Source organism: Arachis hypogaea, chromosome 9 (assembly GCF_003086295.3).
Source record: "Arachis hypogaea cultivar Tifrunner chromosome 9, arahy.Tifrunner.gnm2.J5K5, whole genome shotgun sequence".
Classification (NCBI taxonomy): Eukaryota; Viridiplantae; Streptophyta; class Magnoliopsida; order Fabales; family Fabaceae; genus Arachis; species Arachis hypogaea.
Window position 1 is genome coordinate 46,672,376 of NC_092044.1, and position 25,918 is coordinate 46,698,293.

The 25,918-nt window shown below is 40.7% G+C and overlaps 1 non-coding gene across 1 annotated transcript; it reads right to left on the bottom strand.

Annotated features, from left to right (window-relative positions):
• Positions 1-15,199: 15,199 nt before the first annotated feature.
• LOC112713540 (small nucleolar RNA R71) lies at positions 15,200-15,307 on the bottom strand. Its single transcript, XR_003158512.1, has one exon. It is a non-coding gene; the product is annotated as a small nucleolar RNA R71 (small nucleolar RNA).
• Between the last annotated feature and the right edge of the window lie 10,611 nt (positions 15,308-25,918).

A 25,918-nucleotide genomic window follows, 5' to 3' on the forward strand; every position in this document is an offset into this window, starting at 1 on the left:
CTCCCAAGCAATACAGAAAAGAATCCCAAAAAAGAGTGCAAGGCCATAACTGTGACCAACATGGCCAAACCTGGAGAGTGTGAAAAGGCAGTGATTCCCAGTGAGGAAGACCTCAGGGAACGTCCACTGGCCATTAAGGAGTACCCCAATGACGAACCACAGGAATCTGAGGCTCATACATAGACCATAGAGATTCCATTGAACTTTCTTTTACCATTCATGAGCTTTGATGACTATTCATCTTCTGAAGAAGATGAAGACATTGCTGAAGAGCAAGTTGTCCAGTATTTAGGAGCAATCATGAAGCTGAATGCCAAGCTATTTGGTAATGAGACTTGGGAGGATGAACCTCCATTGCTCATTAATGAACTGAATACCTGGGTTCGGCATACTTTACCTCAAAAGAAACAGGATCCTGGTAAATTCTTAATACCGTGTACCATAGGCACCATGACCTTTGAGAAGGCTCTGTGTGACCTAGGGTCAGGTATTAACTTCATGCCACTCTCTGTAATGGAGAAACTAGGAATCTTTGAGGTACAAGCTGCAAGAATCTCACTAGAGATGGCAGACAAATCAATGAAACAGGCTTATGGACCAGTAGAGGATGTGCTAGTGAAGGTTGAAGGCCTTTACATCCCTACTAATTTTATAATCCTAGACACTGGAAAGGATGAGGATGAATCCATCATCCTTGGCAGACCTTTCCTAGCCACAGCAAAAGCTGTGATTGATGATGACAGAGGAGAGTTGGTCCTTCAATTGAATGAGGACTACCTTGTATTCAAGACTCAAGGTTCTCCTTCTGTACACATGGAGAAGAAGCATGAAAAGCTTCTCTCAATACAGAGTCAAACAAAGCCCCCACATTTAAACTCTAAGTTTGGTGTTGGGAGGCCACAACCAAACTCTAAGTTTGCTGTTGAGAGGCTACAACCAAACTCTAAGTTTGGTGTTGAGAGGCCACAACCATGCTCTGATTATCTGTGAGGCTCCATGAGAGTCCACTGTCAAGCTATTGACATTAAAGAAGCGCTTATTGGGAGGCAACCCAATTTTTATTTATCTATGTTAAATTCCCATTTTCCATTATTATTTTATATTTTCTTTAGGTTGATGATCATGTGGAGTCACAAATACAACCTACAAAAATCAAAGCAAATTCAAAAATAGCATTAAAAATAGCACACCTTGGAGGATGAACTTACTGGCATTTAAACGCCAGTAAGGGTAGCAGAATGGGCATTAAATGCCCAGCACCATTCTGAGCATTTAACGCCAGAAAGAAGTACCAGACTGACGTTTAACGCCAGAAATAGGCTATAGCTTAGCGGTAAACGCCAGGAAAGGTATAAAAGCTGGAGTTTAACGTGAGAAACAGGCAGCAGTCTGGCGTTAAATGCCAATATTGCATACAGAGGGCATTTACACGCCTAAATGGTGCAGGGATGAAAAATCCTTGACACCTCAGGATCTGTGGACCCACGGGATCCCCACCTACCCCACCTCTCTCTCTCTCCCCCTCACACATCTCTATAACACTCTACCCAAAACAGCACTCACATATCAAATCCTATCCTTTTCCCGATATTCTCTTCACCAATCACGTCCATCCCTCGTCCCCAAAAACCCTACCTACCTCACTTTTCAAATTCAAACTCTTTTCCCTCCCAAAACAACCTCAAATACACGAACCTACCTCCCCTCCCCCCACTCCTATATAAACCCCTCCACACTCCTTTATTTTCACACATTACCAATACTACTTCTATCCCTTGGTCGAACCACATACCACCCTCCATCTCTTCCATTTTCTTCTTCTTCCCCTTCGTTCTTTCTTCTTTTACTCGAGGACGAGCAAACTTTTTAAGTTTGGTGTGGTAAAAGTATTTCTTTTTGTTTTTCCATAACCATTTATGGCACCTAAGGTCAGAAAAACCTCTAGAAAGAGGAAAGAGAAGGCAAAAGCTTCCACCTCCGAGTCATGAGAGATGGAAAGATTCATCTCAAATGTCCATCAGAACCACTTCTATGAAGTTGTGGCCAAGAAGAATGTGATCTCTGAGGTCCCTTTCATGCTCAAAAGGAATGAGTATCTGGAGACCCGACATGAGATTCGAAGAAGATGTTGGGAAGTTCTCACCAATCCCATTCAACAAGTCAAAATCTTAATGGTTCAAGAGTTCTATGCAAATGTATGGATCACTAAGAACCATGATCAAAGTATGAACCCGAATCCAAAGAATTGGCTTACAATGGTTCGGGGGAAATACTTAGATTTTATTCTGGAAAATGTAAGGTTGGCGTCCAACTTGCCAATGATGCAAGAAAATGCACACCCCTACACTAGAAGGGTCAACTTTGATCAAAGGTTGGACCAAGTCCTCATGGACATATGTGTGGAAAGAGCTCAATGGAAAAGAGACTCAAGAGGCAAGCCGATTCAATTGAGAAGACCGGACCTTAAGCCTGTGGCTAGAGGATGGTTGGAGTTCATCCAACGCTCCATTATTCCTACTAGCAACCGATCCGAAGTAATTGTGGATCGGGCCATCATGATCCATAGTATCATGATTGGGGAGGAAGTGGAAGTTCATGAGATCATACCTCTAGAACTCTACAAGGTGGCTGATAAGCCCTCCACTTTGGCAAGGTTAGCATTTCCTCATCTCATTTGTCACCTATGCAGTTTAGCTGGAATTGTCATAGAGGAAGACATCCTCATTGAAGAGGACAAGCCCATCACTAAAAAGAGGATGAAGCAAATAAAAGAGCCCACTCATGGACCTCAACAAGAGAATGAGGAAGTTTCTCATCAAGAAATTCCTGAGATGCCTCAAGGGATGCATTTTTCTCTACACAACTATTGGGAGCAACTCAACACCTCTTAAGGAGATTTGAGTTCCAACATAGAGCAACTAAGGATGGAGCACCAAGAGCACTCCATTATTCTCCATGAAATTAGAGAGGATCAAATATCCATAAGGGAAGAGCAATAAAGGCAAGGAAGAGACATAGAGGAGCTCAGGCGTTCCATTGGATCTTCAAGAGGAAGAACTAGCCGCCATCACTAAGGTGAACCCGTTCCTTGATTTCCTTGTTCTTATTTTTTTGTTTTTCAACATTATGCTTTATGTGTTATCTATGTTTGTGTCTTTATTACATGATCAGTAGTATCTAGTGTCTATGTCTTAAAGCTATGAATAATTCCAAGAATCCTTCGCCTTTCTTAAATGAAAAATGTTCCTAATTACAAAAGAACAAGAGGTACATGAATTTCAAATTTTATCTTGAAATTAGTTCAATTATTTTGATATGGTGGCAATAATTTTTGTTTTCTGAATGAATGCTTGAACAGTGCATATTTTTTATAGTGAAGTTTTTGAATGTTAAAATTATTGGCTCTTGAAAGAATGATGAACAAAGAAAAATGTTATTGATAATCTAAAAAATCATGAAATTGATTCTTGAAGCAAGAAAAAGCAGTGAATAATAAAGCTTGCAAAAAAAAGAGAAAAAATGGCGAAAAAGAAAAAGAAAGAAAAAGAAAAAGCAAGCATAAAAAGTCAATAGCCCTTTAAACCAAAAGGCAAGGGTAAAGAGGATCCAAGGCTTTGAGAATTAATGGATAAGAGGGCCTAAAGGAATAAAATCCTGGCCTAAGTGGCTAAATCAAGTTGTCCCTAATCATGTGCTTGTGTCATGAAGGTCCAAATGAAAAGCTTGAGACTGAGTGGTTAAAGTCGTGATCCAATGCAAAAGAGTGTGATTAAGAACTCTGGACACTTCTAACTGGGGACCTTAGCAAAGCTAAGTCACAATCTGAAAAAGTTCACCCAATTATGTGTCTGTGACATTTATGTATCCGATTGTAATATTGGAAAACAGGATGCTTAGGGTCACGGCCAAGACTCATAAAGTAGCTGTGTTCAAGAATCAACATACAGAACTAGGAGAATTAATAACACTATCTAAATTCTGAATTCTTATAGATGCCAATCATTCTGAATTTCAAATGATAAAGTGAGATGCCAAAACTGTTCAGAAGCAAAAAGCTACTAGCCCCGCTCATCTAATTGGGACTAAGTTTCACTGATATTGTGAGATTCATTGTATATTTTCTTCTTTTTATTCTATTTTATTTTCAGTTTCTTGGGGACAAGCAACAATTTAAGTTTGGTGTTGTGATAATCGGATAATTTATACACTTTTTGGCATTGTTTTTAGGTAGTTTTTAGTATGATTTAGTTAGTTTTTAGTATATAATTATTAGTTTTTATGCAAAAATCACATTTCTAAACTTTACTATGAGTTTGTGTATTTTTCTGTGATTTCAGGTATTTTTTGGCTGAAATTGAAGGACCTGAGCAAAAATCTGATTCAGAGGCTGAAAAAGGACTGCATATGCTGTTGGATTCTGACCTCCCTGCCCTCGAAATGGACTTTTTGGAAATACAAAAACCCAATTGGCGCGATCTTAATTGCGTTGGAAAGTAGACATCCTGGGCTTTCCAGCAATATATAATAGTCCATACTTTGCCTGAGTTTTGTCGACGCAAACTAGCGTTTAAATGCCAACTTCCTGCCCTATTCTGGCGTTAAACGCCAGAATTGAGTTACAAGCTGGAGTTAAACGCCCAAACTGGCACCAAAGCTGGCGTTTAACTCCAAGAAAAGTCTATACACATGAAAGCTTCAATGCTCAGCCTAAGCACACACCAAGTGGGCCCCAGAAGTGGATTTCTGCACTATTTACTTATCTCTGAAAACCCTAGTAACTAGTTTAGTATAAATAGAACTTTTTACTATTGTATTCAGGATCTTGGTTATTCTGGTTCCCTCTCTGGGGCCAAAACCAATGAACACCATTATCACTTATGTATTTCCAATGGTGGAGTATCTACACCTCATAGATTAAGGTGTGGAGCTCTGCTGTTCCTCGAGTATTAATACAAAGTACTATTGTTCTTCTATTCAATTCAAACTTATTCTTATTCTAAGATATTCATTCGCACACAAGAACATGATGAATGTGATGATCAAGTGACACTCATCACCATTCTCACTTATGAACGCGTGCCTGACAAACACTTACGTTCTACATGAAAATAAGCTTGAATGCATATCTCTTGGATCTCTCTTCAACGATTCACATTGTCTCCCCTGACAACAGAGCATCTGAATCCGAGATTAGAATCTTTATGGTATAGGCTAGAATCAATTGGCAGCATTCCTGAGATCCGAAAAGTCTAAACCTTGTCTGTGGTATTCCGAGTAGGATCTGGGAAGGGATGACTGTGACGAGCTTCAAACTCGCGACTGTGGGGCGCAGTGACAGTGTGCAAAAGGATCATTGGATCTTATTCCAACACGATTGAGAATCGACAGCTGGTTAGCCATGCAATAGCTGTGCCTGGTATTTTTCATCCGAGACGAGAAATCCGACAGTTGATTAGCGGTACAGAAATCGTAAAGGACCATTTTCACTGAGAGGACGGGAGGTAGCCATTGACAATAATGATTCCCAACATACAGCTTGCCATGGAAAGGAGTGTGAATGATTGAATGAAGACAGTAGGAAAGCAGAGATTCAGAAGGAATAACACATCTCCATACGCTTATCTGAAATTCCCATCAATGAATTACATAAGTATCTCTATCTTTATTTTATGTTTTTTATCTTTTAATTATCAAAGCTTCATAACCATTTGAATCCGCCTGACTGAGATTTACAAGATGACCATAGCTTGCTTCAAGCCAACAATCTCCGTGGGATCGACCCTTACTCACGTAAGGTATTACTTGGACGACCCAATGCACTTGCTGGTCAGCTGCATGGAGTTGTGAAAAGTGTGAATCACGATTTCATGTACCAACAGCCACTTGCGAAAATAACCTCAGACAAGGTACAAATGCTCATTTGGAAATCTATTATATGTAGATATAGTCTGCCTAGAGAAATCGTTTCTGATAATGGTCAGCAATTTACTGATATGAAAATTGCTTCATTTTTAACTTATCTTCATATTAAACACCGTTTTTCCTCTGTCGAGCATCCACAAAGTAATAGGCTCGCAGAGGCAGCTAACAAGATAATTTTGCAAGCTCTAAGAAAATAGTTAACAGATGCAAAGGGACGTTGGGCTGAACTCATACCATAAATATTGTGGAGCTATAACATAACACCACAATCCACAACGAACGAAACCCCGTTCTGGCTAGTATACGGCACAGACTGCATGATCCCCATTGAGGTCGGTCAAGGATCCATTCAGACCTAATATTTTGATGAAGGCACCAATATAGATGCAAGATCAGCCGAACTTAATATAATTAATGAAGAACAATGCCTCACCAAACTCCGACAGAAATCAATGCAGCTAGCCATTCAAAAGTAATACAACAAAAAAGTGCGATCGAGGATACTAAGTCAAGGAGACTTGGTGTTGAGACAAATAGAAGAAGTTCGTAAACCTGCAGGACACAGAAAGCTGGCGGCATCTTGGGAAGGACCTTTCTAAGTCTCCAAGGTCGTTGGCAGAGGAGCTTATTGCCATGAAACGTTAGACGACACAGCCATACCTAACATCTTGAATCTTTTGTCACTAAAGCTTTATTACAGTTAAATCCTCTTTGTAAATTTAGTGGCCAGGTATGTTTTTTCCTGATCATGGGATTTTTCCCTAAGGAGGGTTTTACTCGGACAGGTTTTAATGAGGCCGACCACTCCACATCTTTCAAAACTGAAAGGTCATCTCCATATGAATAAAATTCCACTACTTTCTTCTTTTTACTATCCGTTATATTGACGTATATCACTCAAACCAACAAAAAAGGGAAGTTAATTGCAAGATTCACAAGCATGCATTCACAAGTCAAATTTAATGTCAAACCGAAGTTATAAGTCGGATTAGCAGGTCATAAAACAAAGCCGATCTAAAATTGGTTACCAAGTTCACAATTCCAAACTAAAAATTCAAAAAAATAACAAATGTTTCAAATCCTTCAAGATGGGGGAAGGACATTCTCATCGTGCTCCTCACCAGCCTCGTCCTCAACCAACTTTCCATCAATCACAATTTTGGTCACATCAAGTTGACGAGCAACAAATTCGGGCAAAAACAGGGAGACCTGACTAACAACATGGCCAAATCCCGCAGCAAACATTTCAAGTCCTTCTTCTTCCAATTCATGAATACGAGATGTCATCTCGCCTTTTGTCTTATCATTTCCTTAATCTCAGCTTGAAGAAGGCAAATCTAATCTTGAAGCTTCAAAATCTCCTCATCCCCATGTTTCATCATCGTGGACACATCAATGATAACATCATCCCTCTCCTTCACATATCGCTCTAATCCAGTGACCTTATCCACAGCAACCACTTGCTCCGCTCCCAGCAACTCGGTCGCACGTCCAACACATAACAAACGTGAAGCCACAATCTACATAACAGAGCTAAACAATGACAAATACATATCGAAAATAAATTCATAAAGCAAAAATTACTAACCTGAATGAGCTTCACCATCCCCTGATGAAAGTGGAAACTGTCTCTCAACAAATTTCCTTCGGCAAGTTTACCGAATTTGTCGTCAAGTAAAAACCCACAATAGAGTGAGGTCGAATCCCACAGGGATTGATTGATCAAGCAACTTTAATTAGAAGAATGTTCTAGTTAAGCGAATTCAGAATTTGGGTTGAGAGTTGCAGAAAATAAAATTGGCGGGAATGTAAATAACAGAAAAAGTAAATGCTAGAATTAAAGAGCTGAAAGTAAATGACTGAAAGTAAATTGCAGAATTGTAAATGGAAATGGGGTGTTTGCTCATGAAAGTAAACGCAGAAATTAAAGAGAATGGGTGAGATCAGAATTGGGGAGTTCATTGGGTGCAGGAGATGTTGCGATTCTCCGGATCAAGTTCATTTTCATCTCTTCCTCAATCAATGCACTCATTGATCTCCTTGGCAATCTTAATTGATTGAATTACAATTTCTTGCAATTCAATCTCTCAAACCTTGATCAATAGCCAATTCCTTGGTCAATTGCTCATGAGAAGAGATGAAGAGTGGTCACTGATTACACCACATGCATTTCCCAAATCAAGTATTGAGAGGATTATAGTCACATATCCATCCAAACCCAATTTGGTCCAGCATGAGAAAGCATTTCTAGCTTGATCTCTTCCTTCCTCTTTCAAGACTCAGAAGAGATCCAAGTTTGGATAGCTTCTTTTCCAAGATAACTACCCAATGGGATGAAGATTGAAAGCTTTCAAGTAAAATTAAGAGAAAAGATAGAAGAAGAATAATGAAAATTAGTATTGATCCATCAACTTACAACAGAGCTCCCTAACCCAATGAAAGGGGTTTAGTTGTTCATAGCTCTAGAAAATGAAAACAAAGATGGAGAATACATCATGGAACTAGAAGAGCAGAGTAAAATACAGAGAGTAGTGCTCTTTTCCAACTTTCCAACTCCCAAATAATTCAAAGCTACTCCTATATATACTACTCTTCTCAGCTTCTAGTTGGCTCTTCAAGTCTTGGGCCTTTGGATCTTGAGTTTGAAGCCGTTCTCTTCTTCATTTGGGCTTGGTTTTACTTGCAGAGAGAAAGTGTGAAGTGGACAGAGACTTTAGCTCAGGACGTTAGGGGTGTTACTCGTTTTAATGAAAGTATGAGTTCAAGAACGTTAGTGACACTCAACATTGTCACTAACGTTCCAATGTACCCTTTTGCCTCACGTTAGAGTCCACGTTAACTAGGTTAACGTGGCTTCTAACGTGGCCTTGCCAACCTTCGAGAACATTAGTGACACTTAACATTGTCACTAACGTTCCAATGTGCCCCTATGTCTCACGTTAGAGTCCACGTTAACTAGGTTAACGTGGCTTCTAACGTGGCCATTCTTAGCCATCCCCAACATTAGTGACAATGTTGAGTGTCACTAACATTGGCTCATCTTTCACTCATCATCGTTAGCCATCCACGTTAACTAAGTTAACGTGGAAGTTAACGTGGCTTCTTGGGGTTTTGTGGTTGCTTCCAACATTAGTGACAATGTTGGGTGTCACTAACGTTGTCGACCACCCTTGCCTCTTATGTTAGCTCCCACGTTAACCAAGTTAACGTGGGAGTTAACGTGGTACATTGCACCTTAGGCCAACGTTAGTGACAATCTTGAGTGTCACTAACGTTGGCTTCCTTCCCCTTTTTAACGTTAGAGGCCACGTTAACTAAGTTAACATGGACTCTAACGTGGCAACTTATGATCATTGGCCAACGTTAGTAATAATGTTAAGTGTCATTAACGTTGGCTCAAAGTCCCTTCTTCACGTTAGAGTTCACGTTAACTTAGTTAACATGACTCTTAACGTGGGCAATGATGGCTTCGAGAGCGTTATTGGCAATCACTTTTCTCATTAACTTTGCAAGTTACCTCCCATTCCACTTTAGTGGTAACGTTAATTAGATTAACGTGACTGCTGAGTGGTTCTTCCTTGCTTCCCTTGGTCCTGAAATCAAGCAATAGAGTGCATCAAAGTTCTAGTCCAAGTCATGGGTAATGCAACATACAATTTATTATTAAAGTCATGCAAAATCCTCATGAAATCAAGTAAAATTCACAATGTATGCATGAATCAAGGTGTAAGTGAATATCTACCCAAAACTAGCTTATTTCCTAAGGAAATGCATGAAACTACCTTAAAAACAGTAAAGAAAAGGTCAGTGAAACTGGCCAAGATGCCCTGGCATCACAACACCAAACTTAAAGCTTGCTTGTCCCTAAGCAAGTACTAGAACAAGAGACTGATGAATGGAATGCCAAGAGAAATGAGTCATTCTTGTGGAAGTCATGTCACTGATTTTATGGTAGTTTCATGCATAGCAACTTAGGTTCATTCCATTACTGGCTTTCAGACCTTTATCATGTCCTAAAACACTGATTTTGCTTATATCCCATGAGACTTTTATTGATCCTTTTGTTGTCATTCCAGGGCTTATTTGTGTTCTTCAGGCTAAATGCTCTGTAAGGGGGCAACTCTTTAAGATAAGCTTTCAGCCAACACTCCCGAACCAGTTGGTTCAAGGTGCTAGGTGTTGAGACACCCCTAAGGACTTACTCCCTCAAGTCTCTCCCCCATACATACACACCACAGGCATCTGGTTCATTTATTTTCCTTCTTGAGACCTTGGTGTCCAGCACCTCTTTGGGTTATGATGAGCGGATAATTTGTACGCTTTTTGGCATTGTTTTTAGTATGTTTTTAGTATGTTCTAGTTAGTTTTTAGTATATTTTTATTAGTTTTTAGTTAAAATTCACTTTTTTGGACTTTACTATGAGTTTGTGTGTTTCTCTGTGATTTCAGGTATTTTCTGGCTGAAATTGAGGGACTTGAGCAAAAATCTGATTCAGAGACTAAAAAGGACTGCAGATGCTGTTGGATTCTGACCTCCCTGCACTCGAAGTGGATTTTCTGGAGCTACAGAAGCCCAATTGGCGCGCTCTCAACGGCGTTGAAAAGTAGACATCCTGGGCTTTCCAGCAATATATAATAGTCCATACTTTGCCCAAGATTTGATGGCCCAAACCGGCGTTCCGAATCAGCTCAAGAATGCCCGGCGTTAAACGCCGGAACCGGCACAAGAATGGGAGTTAAACGCCCAAACTGGCGCAAAAGCTGGCGTTTAACTCCAAGAAGAGTCTCTACACGAAAATGCTTCAATGCTCAGCCCAAGCACACACCAAGTGGGCCCGGAAGTGGATTTTTCTGTCATTTACTCATTTCTGTAAACCTTAGGCTACTAGTTCTTTATAAATAAGACCTTTTGCTATTGTATTTTCATCTTTGGATCATTTTAGATCTTTTGATAATCAGGGTAGCTATCTTTATTCTTATGCTATCTTAGATCATTGCGAGGCTGGCCATTCGGCCATGCCTAGACCTTGTTCTTATGTATTTTCAACGGTGGAGTTTCTACACACCATAGATTAAGGTGTGGAGCTCTGCTGTACCTCGAGTATTAATGCAATTACTATTGTTCTTCTATTCAATTCAGCTTGTTCTTGTTCTAAGATATCACTTGTTCTTCAACTTGATGAATGTGATGATCCGTGACACTCATCATCATTCTCACCTATGAACGTGTGACTGTCAATCACCTCCGTTCTACCTTAGATTGGGTGGATATCTCTTGGATTCTTTAACCGGAATCTTCGTGGTATAAGCTAGAATTGATCGCTACATTCAAGAGAATCCGGAAGGTCTAAACCTTGTCTACAGTATTTGATGAGCGGATAATTTGTACGCTTTTTGGCATTATTTTTAGTATGTTTTTAGTATGATCTAGTTAGTTTTTAGTATATTTTTATTAGTTTTTAGTTAAAATTTACTTTTCTGGACTTTACTATGAGTTTGTGTGTTTTTCTGTGATTTCAGGTATTTTCTGGCTGAAATTGAGGGACCTGAGCAAAAATCTGATTCAGAGACTAAAAAGGACTGCAGATGCTGTTAGATTCTGACCTCCCTGCACTCGAAGCGGATTTTCTGGAGCTACAGAAGCCCAATTGGCGCGCTCTCAACGGCGTTGGAAAGTAGACATCCTGGGCTTTTCAGAAATATATGATAGTCCATACTTTGCCCAAGATTTGATGGCCCAAACCAGCATTCAAAGTCACCCTCAGAATTCCCAGCGTTAAACGCCGGAACTAGCACAAGAATGGGAGTTAAACGCCCAAACTGGCATAAAAGCTGGCGTTTAACTCCAAGAAGAGTCTCTACACGAAAATGCTTCAATGCTCAGCCCAAGCACACACCAAGTGGGCCCGGAAGTGGATTTTTATGTCACTTACTCATCTCTGTACACCCTAGGCTACTAGTTCTCTATATATAGGACCTTTTACTATTGTATTTGGAGCTTTTGATCATGTTTTTATGATTGAACCCTCTTTGGGAGGCTGGCCATTCGGCCATGCCTAGACCTTGTTCTTATGTATTTTCAACGGTGGAGTTTCTACACACCATAGATTAAGGTGTGGAGCTCTGCTGTACCTCGAGTATTAATGCAATTACTATTGTTCTTCTATTCAATTCCGCTTGTTCTTGTTCCAAGATATCACTTGTTCTTCAACTTGATGAATGTGATGATCCGTGACACTCATCATCATTCTCACCTCTGAACGTGTGCCTGACAACCACCTCCGTTCTACCTTAGATTGGGTGAATATCTCTTGGATTCCTGATACACGATGCATGATTGATCGCCTGACAACCGAGTGCTCGCCTGACAACCGAGCCAGCCATTCCGTGAGATCAGAGTCTTCGTGATATAGGCTAGAACTGATGGCGGCATTCAGGAGAATCCGGAAGGTCTAACCTTGTCTGTGGTATTCTGAGTAGGATTCAATGATTGAATGACTGTGACGAGCTTCAAACTCCTGAAGGCGGGGCGTTAGTGACAGACGCAAAAGAATCACTGGATTCTATTCCGGCCTGATTGAGAACCGACAGATGGATAGCCGTGCCGTGACAGGGTGCGTTGAACATTTCCACTGAGAGGATGGGAGGTAGCCACTGACAACGGTGAAACCCTTGCATAAGCTTGCCATGGAAAGGAGTAAGAAGGATTGGATGAAGACAGTAGGAAAGCAGAGAGACGGAAGGGACAAGCATCTTCATACGCTTATCTGAAATTCCTACCAATGAATTACATAAGTATCTCTATCTTTATCTCTATGTTTTATTCGTATATCATCATTCATATCCATTTGAGTCTGCCTGACTAAGATTTACAAGGTGACCATAGCTTGCTTCATACCAACAATCTCTGTGGGATCGACCCTTACTCGCGTAAGGTTTATTACTTGGACGACCCAATACACTTGCTGGTTAGTTGTGCGAAGTTGTATTTATGCCATGGTATTGAACACCAAGTTTTTGGATTCATCACCGGGGATTATTTGTGTTGTGAAAATTATTGATCACAATTTCGCATACCAAGTTTTTGGCGCCGTTGCCGGGGATTGTTCGAGTATGGACAACTGACGGTTCATCTTGTTGCTTAGATTAGGTATTTTTTTTCTTCAGAGTTCTTAAGAATGAATTCTAGAGTTTCATGATGATCTGTTGAAATCTGGCTGCCTGTGAAGCCATGTCTAATTTCATTGGACCGAGGTTTCAACTTATCATCACAAGAGCTTGTTGATTTCTATCAATCTTGCTATTGGAGCAGTGATCTGCTAAGGCTTGGCTGGCCTTTGGCCATGTCTAGTGTTTTGGACCAAAGCTTTCTTTGAAAGCTTGGCTGGCTGTGAAGCCATGTCTAATTCCTGGACCGGAGTCTTAGACTAAACATTGCATGATTCCTGGAATTCTCATTAAGAATTTTGATACCTTCATTTTCTTTTTCCACTTAATTTTTGAAAAAGCACAAAAAAATTTTAGAAAATCAAAAAATCCAAAAAATTTCTTGTTTGAGTCTAGAGTCTCATTTTAAGTTTGGTGTCAATTGCATGTTTCTGTTTTTCTTGCATTCATTCATGTGTCTTAGTGATCTTCAAGATGTTCTTGATGATTTCATTACTCTGATCTTTAATTCCTCTTGACTTGAGTGTTTATGTGTCTCATATGCATTCTCATTAGTGTCAGTAGTATACAAATTGCTAAGTTTGGTGTCTTGCATGCATTATTATTTGATTTTAGTTGCATTTTGATTATTCCTCACTATTAAAAATCCAAAAATATTTGTAATTTGTGTCTTTTCAAGTCAATAATATAGAGAATTGAAGATTCAGAACATACAGCAGAGGAATTATACAGAAAAAGCTGGGCGTTCAAAACGCCCAGTGAAGAAGGACACTAGCGTTTAAACGCCAGCCAGGGTGCCTGGTTGGGCGTTTAACGCCCAAAAGGGTAGAGTTTTGGGCGTTAAACGCCAGAATGTGCACCATTCTGGGCGTTTAACGCCAGGATGGCACAAGAGGGAAGATTTTATTTTCAATGCAAATTTTTTTTTCAAGTTTTCAAAATCTTTTCAAAATCAAATCTTTTTCAAAACATATCTTTTCAATCAAATCTTTTTCAAATTCAATTTCTTTCTATTTTCAAATATACTTGCTATCAATTAATGATTTGATTCAACATTTCAAGTATGTTGCCTTTTCTGTTGAGAAAGGTTTAATGTTTGAATCATATCTTTTCTTGATAGCCAAGTCATTAATTTTCAAAATCAAATTTTTTTTAAATGTTTTTCAAATCATATCTTCTCAATCACATCTTTTTAAAACCAATCATATCTTCTTAACCACATCTTTTTCAAAATAACTTTCAATCAAATCTTTTTGATTTCTAATTTCAAATTCTTATTCAAAAATCACTTGATTTCTTTCCCACTTTTATTTTCGAAAATCAATTAGTGTTTTTCAAAATGTTTTCAAAATCTTTTACTTGATTTTCGAAAATTACTTCCCCTCTTCTCACATCCTTCTATTTATGGACTAACACTATTCCTTAATGCAAAATTCGAACTCCATCTTCTTTGATAAGTTCAAATTTTCTACTTCTGCCTTCCATTTTTCTTTTCCTCTGACACCTCAAGGAATCTCTATACTGTGACATAGAGGATTCCACATTTTCTTGTTCTCTTCTCTTTCTTATGAGCAGGAGCAAGGACAAAAGCATTCTTGTTGAGGCTGATCCTGAACCTGAAAGGACCTTGAAGCGAAAGCTAAGAGAAGCCAAGGCACAACTCTCTGTAGAGGACCTAACAGAAATCTTCAAAGAAGAAGAACCCATGGCAGCCGAAAATAACAACAATGCCAACAATGCAAGGAAGGTGCTGGGTGACTTTACTGCACCTACTCCCGACTTCTATGGGAGAAGCATCTCTATCCCTGCCATTGGAGCAAACAACTTTGAGCTTAAGCCTCAATTAGTTTCTCTAATGCAACAGAATTGCAAGTTCCATGGACTTCCATTGGAAGATCCTCATCAGTTTTTAGCTGAGTTCTTGCAAATCTGTGACACTGTCAAGACTAATGGGGTTGACCCTGAGGTCTACAAACTTATGCTATTCTCTTTTGCTGTAAGAGACAGAGCTAGAATATGGTTGGACTCACAACCTAAAGAAAGCCTGAACTCTTGGGAAAAGCTAGTCAATGCCTTCTTGGCAAAGTTCTTTCCACCTCAAAAATTGAGTAAGCTTAGAGTGGAAGTCCAAACCTTCAGACAGAAGGAAGGAGAATCCCTCTATGAAGCTTGGGAAAGATACAAACAATTAATCAGAAAGTGTCCCACTGATATGCTTTCTGAATGGAGCATCATTGGAATTTTCTATGATGGTCTCTCTGAACTATCCAAGATGTCTTTGGATAGCTCTGCTGGAGGATCTCTTCATCTGAAGAAGACGCCTACAGAAGCTCAAGAGCTAATTGAAATGGTTGCAAATAACCAATTCATGTACACTTCTGAAAGGAATCCTGTGAACAATGGGACCAATCAGAAGAAAGGAGTTCTTGAGATTGACACTCTGAATGCCATACTGGCTCAGAATAAAATATTGACTCAACAAGTCAAAATGATTTCTCAAAGTCTGTCTGGAATGCAAAATGCACCAAGCAGTACTAAGGAAGCTTCATCTGAAGAAGAAGCTTATGATCCTGAGAACCCTTCAATAGAAAAGGTGAATTACATGGGAGAACCCTATGGAAACATCTATAATCCTTCATGGAGAAATCATCCAAATCTCTCATGGAAGGATCAACAGAGACCTCAACAAGGTTTCAACAACAATAATGGTGGAAGAAACAGGTTTAGCAATAGCAAGCCTTTTCCATCATCTTCTCAGCAACAGACAGAGAGTTCTAAGCAGAATACCTCTGACTTAGCAACCATGGTCTCTGATCTAATCAAAACCACTCAAAGTTTCATGACTGAAACAAGGTCCTCCATTAGAAATTTGGAGGCACAAGTGGGTCAGCTGAGCAAGAAAATTACTGAACTCCCTCCTAGTACTCTTCCAAGCAATACAGAAGAAAATCCAAAAGGAGAGTGCAAGGCCATCAACATGGCCGAATTTGGAGAGGACGGAGAAGCAGTGAACGCCACTGAGGAAGACCTCAATGGACGTCCACTGGCCTCCAATGAGTTCCCCAATGAGGAACCATGGGAATCTGAGGCTCAAAAAGAGACCATAGAGATTCCATTGGACTTACTTCTGCCATTCATGAGCTCTGATGAGTATTCTTCCTCTGAAGAGGATGAGTATGTCACTGAAGAGCAAGTTGCTAAATACCTTGGAGCAATCATGAAGCTAACTGACAAGTTATTTGGAAATGAGACTTGGGAGGATGAACCCCCTTTGCTCACCAAAGAACTGGATGACTTGTCTAGGCAGAAATTACCTCAAAAGAGACAGGATCCTGGGAAGTTTTCAATACCTTGTACCATAGGCACCATGACCTTCAAGAAGGCCTTGTGTGACCTAGGGTCAAGTGTAAACCTCATGCCTCTCTCTGTAATGGAGAAGCTAGGGATCTTTGAGGTGCAAGCTGCAAAAATCTCACTAGAGATGGCAGACAACTCAAGAAAACAAGCTTATGGACTTGTAGAGGATGTTCTGGTAAAAGTTGAAGACCATTACATCCCTGCTGATTTCATAGTCCTGGAGACTGGGAAGTGCATGGATGAATCCATCATCCTTGGCAGACCCTTCCTAGCCACAGCAAAGGCTGTGATTGATGTTGATAGAGGAGAATTGATCATTCAAGTGAATGAAGAATCCTTTGTGTTTAAGGCTCAAGGATATCCCTCTGTCACCATGGAGAGGAAGCATGAAAAGCTTCTCTCAAAACAGAGTCAAACAGAGCCCCCACTGTCAAACTCTAAGTTTGGTGTTGGGAGGCCACAACCAACTTCTAAGTTTGGTGTTGAACCCCCACATTCAAACTCTAAGTTTGGTGTTGGGAGGTTCCAACATTGCTCTGAGCATCTCTGAGGCTCCATGAGAGCCCTCTGTCAAGCTACTGACATTAAAGAAGCGCTTGTTGGGAGGCAACCCAATGTTATATTTTATCTATTTTCCTTTGTTATTTTATGTTCTTTTGTAGGTTGATGATCATGAGAAGTCACAAAATCAATTGAAAAAGCAAAAACAGAATGAAAAACAGAAAGAAAAACAGCACACCCTGGAGGAGAGCGTGCTGGCGTTTAAACGCCAGTAAGGCTAGCTGTTGGGTGTTTAACGCCCAGTCTGGCACCATTCTGGGCGTTTAACGCCAGAAAGGGGCACCAGACTGGTGTTAAACGCCAGAAAAGGGCAAGCATTCGGCGTTAAATGCCAGAAATGGGCACCAGCCCGGCGTTTAACGCCAGAATTGGCTAAAAATGCAATTTTGCATGCCATCTGGTGCAGGGATGACTTTTCCTTGACACCTCAGGATCTGTGGACCCCACAGGATCCCCACCTACCCCACCACTCTCTCTCTTCTTCACCCATTCACCAATCACCTCAACACCTCTTCCCCAAAAACCCTTCACCTATCAAATCCCATCTTTCTCTTCACCACTCACATCCATCCTTCATAAAACCCCACCTACCTCACCCTTCAAATTCAAACCACTTTCCCTCCCAACCCCACCCATACATGACCGAACCATGAGCCCCCCCACTCCTATATAAACCCATCTTCACTCCTTCATTTTCACACAACTAAACCACCACTTCTCCCCCTTTTTGGCCGAACACAAAGCCATTCCCTTCTTCTTCATTTCTTCTTCTTCTCCTCTCTTCTTTCTTCTTTTGCTCGAGGATGAGCAAACCTTTTATGTTTGGTGTGGTAAAAGCATTGCTTTTTGTTTTTCCATAACCATTTATGGCATCCAAGGCTGGAGAAACCTCTAGAAAGAGGAAAGGGAAGGCAAAAGCTTCCACCTCCGAGTCATGGGAGATGGAAAGATTCATCTCAAGGGTGCATCAAGACCACTTCTATGAAGTTGTGGCCTTGAAGAAGGTGATCCCCGAGGTTCCTTTTTCACTCAAAAAGAGTGAATATCCGGAGATCTAACATGAGATCCGAAGAAGAGGTTGGGAAGTTCTTACCAACCCCATTCAACAAGTCAGAATCTTAATGGTTCAAGAGTTCTATGCCAATGCATGGATCACCAAGAACCATGACCAAAGTGTGAACCCGGATCCAAAGAATTGGTTTACTATGGTTCGGGGGAAATACTTGGATTTTAGTCCGGAAAATGTAAGGTTGGCATTCAACTTGCCCATGATGCAAGGAGATGAACATCCTTACACTAGAAGGGTCAACTTTGATCAAAGGTTGGACCAAGTCCTCACAGTCATATGTGAAGAGGGCGCCCAATGGAAGAGAGATTCAAGAGGGAAGCCGGTTCAACTGAGAAGGCATGACCTCAAACCCGTGGCTAGAGGATGGTTGGAGTTTATCCAACGCTCAATCATTCCCACTAGCAACCGGTCCGAAGTTACTATAGACCGGGCTATCATGATTCATAGCATCATGATTGGAGAAGAAATAGAAGTTCATGAGGTGATATCCCAAGAACTTTATAAGGTGGCGGACAAGTCCTCTACCTTGGCAAGGTTGGCCTTTTCTCATCTCATTTGTCACCTCTGTTATTCAGTTGGAGTTGACATAGAGGGAGACATCCCCATTGATGAGGACAAGCCCATCACTAAGAAGAGGATGGAGCAAACAAGAGACCCCTCTCATCATCAAATCCCTGAGATGCCTCAAGGGATGCACTTTCCTCCACAAAACTATTGGGAGCAACTAAACACCTCCCTAGGAGAATTGAGTTCTAACATGGGACAACTAAGGGTGGAGCACCAAGAACACTCTGTTCTCCTCCATGAAATTAGAGAAGATCAAAGAATCATAAGAGAGGAGCAACAAAGACAAGGAAGAGACATTGAGGAGCTCAAGCACTCCATAGGATCTTCAAGAGGAAGAACAAGCCGCCATCACTAAGGTGGACCCGTTCTTTAATTTCCTTGTTCTTTATTTTCCTGTTTTTCGAATTTTAGTGCTTATGTTTATCTATATTTGTGTCTTGTGATCATTAGTGTCTTAGTGTCTATGCCTTAAAGTTATGAATGTCCTATGAATCCATCACCTCTCTTAAAAAAATGTTCTTAATTGAAAAAGAGTAGAATTGCATGATTTCTAAATTTTATAACAGTTTAATTATTTTGATGTGGTGGCAATACTTTTGTTTTCTGAATGTATGTTTAAACAGTGCATATGTCTTTTGAATTTGTGGTTCATGAATATTGGCTCTTGAAAGAATGATGAAAAAGGAGACATGTTACTGAGGATCTGAAAAATCATAAAAATGATTCTTGAAGCAAGAAAAAAGTAGTGAATACAAAAAAAAAATTCGAAAAAAAAAAGAAAAAGAAAGAAAAAGAAAGAAATAAAGTTGTGATCCAAGGCAAAAAGAGTGTGCTTAAGAACCCTGGACACCTCTAGTTGGGGACTCTAGCAAAGCTGAGTCACAATCTGAAAGGGTTCACCCAATTATGTGTCTGTGGCATGTATGTATCCGGTGGTAATACTGGAAGACAGAGTGCTTTGGGCCACGGCCAAGACTCAATAAGTAGCTGTGTTCAAGAATCATCATACTTAACTAGGAGAATCAATGACACTATCTGGATTCTGAGTTCCTAAAGAAGCCAATCATTCTGAATTTCAAAGGATAGAGTGAGATGCCAAAACTGTTCAGAGGCAAAAAGCTAAAAGCCCCGCTCATCTAATTAATACTGATCTTCATAGATGTTTTTGGAATTCATTGCATATTCTCTTCTTTTTATCCTGTTTGATTTTCAGTTGCTTGAGGACAAGCAACAATTTAAGTTTGGTGTTGTGATGAGCGGATAATTTGTACGCTTTTTGGCATTGTTTTTAGTATGTTTTTAGTATGATCTAGTTAGTTTTTAGTATATTTTTATTAGTTTTTAGTTAAAATTCACTTTTCTGGACTTTACTATGAGTTTGTGTATTTTTCTGTGATTTCAGGTATTTTCTGGCTGAAATTGAGGGACCTGAGCAAAAATCTGATTCAGAGACTAAAAAGGACTGCAGATGCTGTTGGATTCTGACCTCCCTGCACTCGAAGCGGATTTTCTGGAGCTACAGAAGCCCAATTGGCGCGCTCTCAACGGCTTTTCAGCAATATATGATAGTCCATACTTTGCTCAAGATTTGATGGCCCAAACCAGCGTTCAAAGTCACCCTCAGAATTCCCAGCGTTAAACGCCGGAACTGGCACAAGAATGGGAGTTAAATGCCCAAACTGGCATAAAAGCTGGCATTTAACTCCAAGAAGAGTCTCTATACGAAAATGCTTCAATGCTCAGCCCAAGCACACACCAAGTGGGCCCGGAAGTGGATTTTTATGTCACTTACTCATCTCTGTACACTCTAGGCTACTAGTTCTCTATATATAGGACCTTTTACTATTGTATTTGGAGCTTTTGATCATGTTTTTATGATTGAACCCTCTTTGGGAGGCTGGCCATTCGGCCATGCCTAGACCTTGTTCTTATGTATTTTCAACGGTGGAGTTTCTACACACCATAGATTAAGGTGTGGAGCTCTGCTGTACCTCGAGTATTAATGCAATTACTATTGTTCTTCTATTCAATTCCGCTTGTTCTTGTTCCAAGATATCACTTGTTCTTCAACTTGATGAATGTGATGATCCGTGACACTCATCATCATTCTCACCTATGAACGTGTGCCTGACAACCACCTCCGTTCTACCTTAGATTGGGTGAATATCTCTTGGATTCCTGATACACGATGCATGATTGATCGCCTGACAACCGAGTGCTCGCCTGACAACCGAGCCAGCCATTCCGTGAGATCAGAGTCTTCGTGGTATAGGCTAGAACTGATGGCGGCATTCAGGAGAATCCGGAAGGTCTAACCTTGTCTGTGGTATTCTGAGTAGGATTCAATGATTGAATGACTGTGACGAGCTTCAAACTCCTGAAGGCGGGGCGTTAGTGACAGACGCAAAAGAATCACTGGATTCTATTCCGGCCTGATTGAGAACCGACAGATGGATAGCCGTGCCGTGACAGGGTGCGTTGAACATTTCCACTGAGAGGATGGGAGGTAGCCACTGACAACGGTGAAACCCTTGCATAAGCTTGCCATGGAAAGGAGTAAGAAGGATTGGATGAAGACAGTAGGAAAGCAGAGAGACGGAAGGGACAAGCATCTTTATACGCTTATCTGAAATTCCTACCAATGAATTACATAAGTATCTCTATCTTTATCTCTATGTTTTATTCGTATATCATCATTCATATCCATTTGAGTCTGCCTGACTAAGATTTACAAGGTGACCATAGCTTGCTTCATACCAACAATCTCTGTGGGATCGACCCTTACTCGCGTAAGGTTTATTACTTGGACGACCCAGTACACTTGCTGGTTAGTTGTGCGAAGTTGTGTTTATGCCATGGTATTGAACACCAAGTTTTTGGATTCATCACCGGGGATTATTTGTGTTGTGAAAAGTATTGATCACAATTTCGCATACCAGTATTCTGAGTAGGATTCAATGATTGAATGACTGTGACGAGCTTCAAACTCCTGAAGGCTGGGCGTTAGTGACAGACGCAAAAGAATCACTGGATTCTATTCCAACCTGATTGAGAACCGACAGATGATTAGCCATGCCGTGACAGGGTGCTTTGAACATTTTCACTGAGAGGATGGGAGGTAGCCACTGACAACGATGAAACCCTACATACAGCTTGCCATGGAAAGGAGTAAGAAGGATTGGATGAAGACAGTAGAAAAGCAGAGAGATGGACGGGACAAAGCATCTCCATACGCTTATCTGAAATTCTCACCAATGAATTACATAAGTATCTCTATCTTTATCTTTATGTTTTATTCATACATCATCCATAACCATTTGAGTTTGCCTGACTAAGATTTACAAGGTGACCATAGCTTGCTTCATACCAACAATCTCTGTGGGATCGACCCTTACTCGCGTAAGGTTTATTACTTGGACGACCCAGTACACTTGCTGGTTAGTTGTGCGAAGTTGTGATAAAGAGTTGAGATTGCAATTGTGCGTACCATGTTGATGGCGCCATTGATGATCACAATCTCGCCCACCAGGTTACTAAATGCACTGTAGTGAGGGTTACTCTTGATAGTGGACTTTCAGCTGATAATCCCGAGTTAGTTAACCCTAGTTACCAAGTGATAAGGCACCCCTAAGAGCTTATTCATCCAAGTAAATCCCTCACACAGGAACACCACAGACACATGCCTCCAAGTTAAAACCATTGGTGCCTAGCCTTATTGCTTACTCTTTTTCTTTTGTTTTTCACTTTAAGTGTTATTTCCCTTTCTCTTATTAGGATCTTGTTGTTTACTTAGTCTCATGGGTATATTCAAAGTATAGTATTCAGGCCAGATAGTTGTCATTCCCACCTTATGGTTGAACCAACTTAGCTAACTTATGATCACACCAAAGACTCATGAATGCACTTCCATATTATGAACTCCACTCTGGTCTATTTAAAACACAATCATTCTCTTTTTCATTTGATTTAAAAGACAAGCATACAATAAGTAATGGTATGATGCAGTAACACATAAATCAGAAATCATAGACCTAAGCAATAAAACTTAAAATGCATAATTGAAAAGGTTCAAAATAACATGGAAGCATGTTCTATTTCATACAAGATCTTCCTTATTTAAAGCATAGAAAAAGATGGAGTAAAGAAGGAACTCCACCACCTTTTTCTCTTGTGGTTGCCCATGCTCTCCTTCTTGCTTGTCCTCTTGGTGTTTTTCTTGAGTGCTTGTGCTCCCACTTCCATTGCCTTTCCCAAGCAGTTTCTTCCAGAAGCCAGCATCTTCCATCTTCTTCTTTAGTGTGTCCTTCTGCTGTTTCACCTTCCTTTCTTCTTGTTCAACAAACTCTTTTTGGACCTCATCATATGTGGGAATGGCATAATATAGATGATGCATATTGCTGGACATGTAGCTCAACCTGGCCTGAGTGTTTACGTTGAACTCCTCCCTATGTAACTGCCTTCCTTCATTCAGCACATTGAACTCATTGAATGATTTCATTTGAGCTAGTTGCCGCTGGTTGAGTTCTTGAAGGCGTTTATCTTGACGCTCTTGCCTCTCAGTAACTTGGTGGATGGCTTGAGTGAGTTGGGAGTATTGCTCCTGTTGCTGGTCCAAGTGTTGTTTCTGCCACTCTTCTTGTTGTCTCATCCAGTTGGACTGGATGTGAAGTATTTGCTCTTGTCCCTCCATTTGTCTCATTCCCAAATCCTCAATGGCTCTTAGAAGGTGAGTCAAATTTAGGTTTGCTGGGTCATGATGCTCTTCTTGTTGATATTCTTCCTGATGATATTCCTCTTGATGAGTTTCTTCCTTGGCTTTTTGCTTTCCTATATGTGGCCTTCTTAGTTGCTGAGCCGGTGTGGTATAGACCAATCGCTCGAGTGTAACTGGCCTCCCTGGGTTAACCCAGTCTGGATTACTGTCCTCAAATACCACCCTTGCCTTGTTGCACAGGCAGAGAATGGTGCTGGGGTAACAAAGCCTGGCACCTGAATCAACCTTCTCAGCTGAATCTTGAATCCCCTCAGCGATGAGCTCATGCACATTGATTTCCCCACCCTGTACCAAGCAATGAACCATAGTAGCTCGATTGATGTTAACTTCTGAATTATTTGCAGCTGGTAAGATGGACCTCCTTACAAGTTCAAACCACCCCTTGGCTTCAGGGCTAAGGTCTCCCCTTTTTATGAACTTGGGCCTCCCATCTGCGTACCTCTCCCAATCAGCTGCTATAACACAGATGTCTAGCACTATCTCTGAGAGCTCATCATTATCAGGGCTTCTACTTATCCTTGCCTGATAACTGGCCTCATCAAAATGAGGTGATTTTAGGTGAAGAGCTCTTGTTATGGCACTTGGGCTGAAGTCCACCTCCTTGCCTCTCACGTAGCTTTTGAAGGTTGGGGCCTTGGTTTTGTCTTCTCTAACTACATTTGCATAGAATTCTTTGATGAGGTTTCCATTGATCTTCCCCTCTGGACTTGTGAGCAATTGCCACCCCCTCTGTTCGATTTTCTCCCGAATCTGTGGTGATTCATTTGCATTGATTTGGAATATTAACTCTTGCAATATCTTTCTGGCCCTTATTCGCTCAAATTCACGCTCATGAAAGGCAGTTTTGAATCTCTTCTCATCGAAAGGAACACTCTCCATGGGTTCCTTCCTCTTTTGCCTCTTTGAGCATGATGATGCCATGAACTTGGGTTGCTGTTTTTGAGGGGGTTAGAGGATACGGATGGATGAAGAGTGGGTTGGCTAGGACAAAGTATGATGAAGGGTTTTAGCAAGCCAAAAGTGTGAAGTGTGAGAGTGGGGGTTTGAATGTGAGGAGTGAGCATGCACTAGGGTTCCCTTATATAGGGAGATCATGAGAGAACGGAAGGTGTGGATTGCAAGAATGGTTGCTTGATGGACGGTTGGGGTTGTGCATGAAGGAAGGACAAGGATCATCACTTAATGAGAGTGAATGGTTCGGTCTTCAAGGGTCTCCTTTCTTCAATGTTGCATGGCAACGCTTTCCAATGCATTCCCTTTTTAGGACCTATGTTTAGTTCTCTTCATGAAGTGGCCAAATCTCTTTAATTGTCCAATCAATCCTCATCAATGCTCCTTTTCTTTTCCCTATAAAGATAAAATAAGAAAAGTAAGAAAAGATATCAAAATGATAATATGAACTTTACGGCTAGAATTAAAAAAAAAATAAGAAAAGATTAGATTGTTTATTTATGAATTCCAACTAACTAACTAACTGTAGGTCCTTATATGCATATTGGTGGCACCATGGGATGACACCAAACTTAATTTGGAGCACTGTGATGAAAAGTTTTGTTCAAAGCTCCAAGACTAGCATGCACCTTGGTTTGCTTTGAACACCAAACTTGTTCCTCACTGTATACTGCACAATAAGGATTTCACCAAGTGTTTGTCAAGTTTGGGTTGGACTTCATAAACATTGACTTATTTACTTTTCTAAAAGCATATAAAACATGGGTTGCCTCCCATGAAGCGCTTCTTTAGCGTCACTAGCTTAACGTTTCTCCCTCATTATGGTGGTTGGTAATGCTTGAAGTCTTCCCCTCTTGCTGTGGACTTGTATCCATTGGTTGTATCAATGATCTCGACATGTTCCAGGGAGAGAACTCTGTTGATAGTGAAGACTTTAGGTAACTGAGATGGTACCGTGGGGAGATTAGGGGGAATATCTAGGAAGTAAGCTGAGATCACTCTATCCCTTGGAGAGAAGCCTTCCGTAGGAATCTTTTTGTTCCTCCACTTCCTTGGTACCTTCTTCCTTGTGTCTTTTGACATTGCCTTGCTCTTGATGACTCCTTCCTCTAAGGTGGTTTTGTTGCTTCCTTCACATATCTCTGGTGGTTTAGGTTTCTCCAGTTTTCCTTGAGCTGTGACAACTGCCTGTTTCCTTGTTCCTCATGCATAAGTTTCCCTAGATGGGTTGGGTGTGCTTCAATGCTTGCTTCCTCCTTCAACATCTCATTGTGATCTTTGCTTGGTTCCTTGTGCTCTTGGTCTGCTTCTTGTGAGAGTTTGAAGACATTAAAGCTAAGTCGTTCATCATGGATCCTCAACATTAGCTCCCCTTGCTCCACATCTATGAGTGCTCTGGCTGTAGCTAGGAATGGTCTTCCCAATATGATTGGGTGAGTGTGACTCTCTTCCATGTCCAGAATGACAAAGTCTGTTGGGAGAAAGTATTTCCTAACTTTTAGCAACACATTCTCCACCACTCCTATTGCTTGCTTTTGAGTCTTGTCAGC